General features: G+C 38.6%; 1 protein-coding gene across 4 annotated transcripts in view; it reads left to right on the top strand.

Annotated features, from left to right (window-relative positions):
* The first annotated feature begins 321 nt into the window (after positions 1-321).
* The window catches only part of LOC143035281 (alpha-1,6-mannosyl-glycoprotein 2-beta-N-acetylglucosaminyltransferase-like), a 27,760-nt gene continuing 22,602 nt past the window's right edge, over positions 322-5,479 (top strand). For 3 of the 4 annotated variants that reach the window (XM_076202146.1, XM_076202147.1, XM_076202144.1), the window contains exon 1: positions 903-1,091. The gene's annotated coding sequence lies outside the window, so the exon portion shown is untranslated. Of the gene's footprint in view, positions 343-902; positions 1,092-5,479 lie in introns of those variants that run through there. The other variant, XM_076202145.1, reaches the window with a different exon arrangement.

Raw genomic sequence — 5,479 nt, 5'->3', positions numbered from 1 at the left:
GTGAAGACGTAAGGTCCCTTGCCGACAGATTTTAAGGTAGGTCTGTTAGGAACCAGAGCTCTGGGTGATCTGTTCTTTGACCCGACGAGCGACGATAGTGGCCGTATTCGGCGGGACTCCTACGTGTTCGAAAAAAGCTCGAAGCCACGAGTTAACATTCACTAGTAATTTCTCAAAGTTTCCCGAATTATCAAACCAAGATTATTTCATAGATTTAACAAATAAAAGGGAGAGGAGTTTAATCGTATCTTATTTAAAGTTACGATAGGCGTGGTTCGAAGTTTCAGGGTAGGCTCCTGAATCGAAAGAAGATAACACCTCGAGGGAGTTTTCCGAACCGAGGTAAGCACTAATATTCCCATTTCCCAGTAATAATTATCACACCGGCAAAGTGTCGCCCCGGGGCAAAGTGTCGCCCCGGGGCAAAGTTCTCAGTGACGCCCCCCCCCCTTCCCCGATATTGGCTTGCGAAATAAGTAAGCAGATTCGTATATTACGGTAAAATATTCAGGGCGCCTTTGACCATTTTTATCATAATTCTATTGTCACCCTTGTGGGCGACATGTCCAGACTAGAATTGCCGCTCCCCTAATGTGCCGCCCCAGGGCATATCCCCCCCCCCCCCATGTGAGGGCCCTGGGGCTCCAGCACCCTGTCGTACGTTTGTCCTGCCAATCCATCTTGTCCGTATTTGCCGTAATCATTTTTTGCAGTTGCTCCATATGGGCCACGATCCACTAGTCTTTCGACAGTTTTCTATAAAAAATGTAATTAGGTCATTTGTTGAATATTTCCTCAAATAATCCCTGTATTCAATATCTATATATTTTGAGGATGTAGTAATATTTTGTTATTTATGCAATTATTAAAGAAATCACACGAGTCTTATCATTTAGCAATGGGACTATTTGTACAAATACTGGACATGCGCCGTATGATTGTTTATACTACTGTTCACTAACAATGGAGGAAGGAGAGGGTGTAATATGGCACTATTCCTTGACGTAAAACGACAATGTACAAAATTAGCATCTAGTCACCATTATTACACCGAATTGAACAATACAGTTCGATATTTTGTGGTTGATGTGGTAAGTATGATATTTCATAACTTATGATAATCATGTAACATTACTTATCACTTACCGTCGTGTCTGGTATCAGGCTACTTAGTACATGTTATCTATATGAATATGATAGTCATGATCAGCATTTATAAGTATGCTGATTTTGGTTTGTTATGACATATTTTGAAGGCTGTACCGTGCATTCTATTGGTTGAATGTCAAATTAAATTAAATGGATATATAACATCTGAACCAGATGTGGGAACCCTATCCTATGGCTGTGGCAATAAGCTTTCAACCTCCCATGTATGATCATAAATGATGTAATTAAAGTAGGTAAACTTTCAATAGGAAATAGGGTATTAATAATTATTATTGTAGTTGTGCATACCTATGCAATATACAAAATTAATATTTAATTTTCTATTGCTATATTCCTCCCATGATCGAAACTAAAGATTTACCGTAATATAGCATTAGGAAATTAGATATTTTGTAAATTATAATACATGAATGTAGCATGTGATATTCTTGGTAGAAATAAATAACAAAAAAACCTTGTTGCAAGGAAATCGGTGAATTTTTAGAAGTGCACACCAATGCGATATAGCAATAGAAAATAAATTATTAACGATGACCCTGGTGATCTTTAGAATTTGAGGTACTGAATTATTAAATATAGGTTAGGTTAGAATAGACGAATATAACATCCTTTCATTTCATCAACCTTGGCATCTATGAAAACAAACATGGCATATTCAACTGCCATGACTTTGTTCGTTAGTAAGTAGGTTTTAGAAACTTTTTTGTCATTGATTTACACCAAGAAAATTGCTTATTACGTTGATGTATTATAATTTACAAAATTAATGAATAATTTTCTTTTCCTATTTTGCATAGGTGTGTACAACTAAAAATTTATCAGGAATAGGTAAATTACAGATGAGGGTTCGATAAAGGTATTATTTTAGTTGTACACACCTACATGATATAACACTAGAAAATTAAATATTTATTTTGTAAATTATAATACATGAATGTAATATACAATTTTCTTGGTGGAAATGCATACATATACCAAAGGATTTTTCCCCCTTACATGGTAGGTAGTTAAAAAATAAAGGCATAGAAACCACTCCCACCCATCCCATCCCCTACATACTCCACTCCCCGCTACCCTCTTCCCTCCCTCTTATCGTGGCACCTCCTGGATGACTGGTCATCCCTGTATCTTGTCCACTGCCCTGGGTCAGGAGCAGTGTCACAAGATACAGCACATATACAACAAGGCTGCTTCATTAAATTGGCGACCCACCCCCCTCTCCGTCCCCTCATGCAGAGAAAGAGAAGAAAGGTAGAAATCCCTTTGGGCTGTGTCAATTTATTTCTCATACATACTCCCTCACCCCCATCCCCCACCCACTCCCCCTCATGCATTACAGCATCATCCATACACAACCATTCTCCACCCCTATGGCGCTGAATGGCCTACCGGCTCTGGCGCTTGGCCTTCAAGCCAAAAATTCCATAAATCAATCAATCAATCATTCACCCCTATGTTGTGTTCCCTCCCATCCTTCCTCAACTGATATTCCCCTCTGTCCCAATGACCCTTTTACCCCATCCATCCATTTCATCCTAGGTCACCCCCTCATGTTCACTCCTTCCACCTCTACCTTCCACACCTGTTTTACCAGTCTTTCTTTACTTGTTCTTTTCATATAACCAAATCATCCCTATACTCTTTCATCAACCCTATCTCCCAACTCCCTTTCCACCCCTGTTCTTGGCAGAAATAAAAAAAATCCTTGCTACAAGCAAATCGAATGAATGAAGCCTCTATGATATGGTCCAGTCACCATGCTGTCATCTGTCCAGTCCAGTCACTGTCAGTTAGACGATGGCTTTCACATTGTGGACTGGGTGTTCTCCAACTCGAGGTGACGTTAATAAGCACTGTTACAAAGACAGTAGGGCTTCCTTGGATTTGAATTTGAGGTACCAAATCACTAAATATAGGTTAAGTTATGTAGGTTAGGTTAGAATAGAGGAATTTATCATCCTTTCATTTCTTCAACCTCAGTATCTATCAAAACAAACATGGTGTATCATTGAACTGCTGCTACTTTGTTTGTTAGTAAGTTGGTTTTAGCAACTTTTGGTAAATTTGAAGTGCACACCTATGCGATATAGCAATAGAAAATTATTAATTTTGTAAATTATAATATATCTGTAATATATGATTTTCTTGGAAATCAATAACAAAAAAGTTGCTAAAAACCAATTTACATACGAACTAAGTCATGATGGTTGATTTATATACCATGTTTGTTTTGATAGATGTCGAGGTCGAAGAAATAAAAGGATAAATTCGTTTATTCTAACTTAACCTAACCTGCATAACCTAATATATATTTAGTAATTCAGTACCTCAAATTCTAAAGATCATCGGGGTCATCGTCGTTGTCACGGATGCTGACGGCCTGATTATTATTGTACCTCAGGCAATTAACAGACAACAGTAGAACCTTGTATTCTCTCATAATGTCCAAGGAAGGCCTATTGTCTTTGCAACAGCACTTATTAACATAACCTGAAGTTGGAGAACACCTGGTCCACAACGTGAAAGCCATTGTCTAAGTGACTGGACTGGACAGATGATTTGCTTGTAGCAAAGTTTTTTGTTATTTATTTCCGCCAAGAAAATCGCATACTACGTTCATGTATTATGATTTACAAAATATTTAATTTTCTAATGCTATATCGCATAGTTGTGCATAGCTAAAATAATACCCAACTTTTTTGTTATTGATTTCTCCCAAGAAAATCACGTATTACATTGATGTATTATAATTTATAAAATTGATAATTACTTTTCTATTACTGTATCACATAGGTGTGCTTTTCTAAAAATTTACCAAAGTAACAATAGAAAATTAAAGATATTTTGTAAATTATAATGCATCAATGAAATATTTCTATTTTTATTTTTATTTAGGAGAATTTTGTCTGTTATTGGCACAGCTGAGGTGGGCCTCCACTGGTTCCAGGGTCTTGATCTCCTGCCCTCCATGTGACTTCTGGGAGGGTGTTGTGGGAGTTTGAGTACCCTGGTGTTGGGAGTTTGTCTGGTATTGTGCTCAGCCACTTGTCAAGTCTTCTTTTGAAGCCTTTTGGGGAGGTGCCTATGTGGTCTAAAATCTCTCAAGGGAGATTGTTAAAAATGCGATTACCATTGTGTGTGAAGGAATTGTGCACTAGTGTGTGCACCTTATGTATTGTGCCCTGGGTGGTCTTCACATAGCACAATTTTCATTTTCTTGGGTGGGTGTTTTCTTTTAGTCCTACATTTGGTACTCTTCTCTCAAGAATCTTCCACACATATAACAATGTATCTCCCTCTTTCTTTGAAGAGAATACAGCTTCAAGTGGCAGAGTCTTTCCCAGTAGTTCATGTGCTGAATTCCCTGAATCCTGCTGGTGAAGGTTCTTTGGGTGGCTTCAGGGGTAGTGATCTCATGGATGGTGTGGGGTTTTTCCATAGGGTGACCATGCATTTTCCTTCCCTTGTGTTGAAAGTTCTTAAGACCCAGCCATTCATGTCTTGCAGCAACTGTGATCTTTGCTGTAGTGGTAGCTGAAGGATGCATCTCTGCTCATATGCACCCTGAGATCCTTTAAATGGTCTTTTCCTGCAACATTTGCACCCAAGTATCTGAAGGACATTCAAAAGCTTTATACAAGCAATAGAGTTTGTGTGGGGGTGGAAACAGGAGAGTGATTTGAAGTGAAGATGGGGCCATGCCAGCTTTCTATTTCCTCATGGTTTGACATATAAGTAGATGGGGTGGTATAGGAGGTAAGTGAAAGGCATGGGAATTAGGGGATCGAAGATGGTTAGTAAGGTTGAAGGGAAGTGTGAGGTGAACCACTTGTTGTTTACTGTTGAACCTGCATATGTAGATGGATCAGAGGAGGGTCTAAGGTAGGGAGAGTTCATGAAGGTATTTTAGAGGGGGAAGTGGAAAGTAAATGGATTAAAATAAGGTGATGAGATTTATAAGGGGATGACAATGAGCTCAAAATAAGTTTTAAAGAAGAGAGGGTAGAGGAAATGGGGTCGAGTATTAAGGGTGGAGGTAAACTGTAGAGTGAGGGAAGCAAATAGATGTCTTGGGAGAATGAAAATTGTCATGAGAAATAAATATTTAGGAATGGCCACAAAGAAAAGACTATATAAAGGGTCTTAAGATACTGTATGGGACATAGACTTAGAATGTAAGGAAGGCGGAAAAATCCATCCCTGAAGAAGCAAGAACCACACTAGCATGCTTGTGTTCAAGTGACCATCCAGCATTGAGACAGTACCAGCACAGAATAGGCTTGGGTATAGAAATGAACTGCTCCAAATA

The sequence above is a fragment of the Oratosquilla oratoria genome, chromosome 18, assembly GCF_046742065.1.
Source record: "Oratosquilla oratoria isolate Oo_2021 chromosome 18, ASM4674206v1, whole genome shotgun sequence".
NCBI classification, from domain to species: Eukaryota; Metazoa; Arthropoda; class Malacostraca; order Stomatopoda; family Squillidae; genus Oratosquilla; species Oratosquilla oratoria.
Note: the sequence above shows the minus strand (reverse complement) of the source record. Positions and strands in the feature narration are given on the sequence as shown.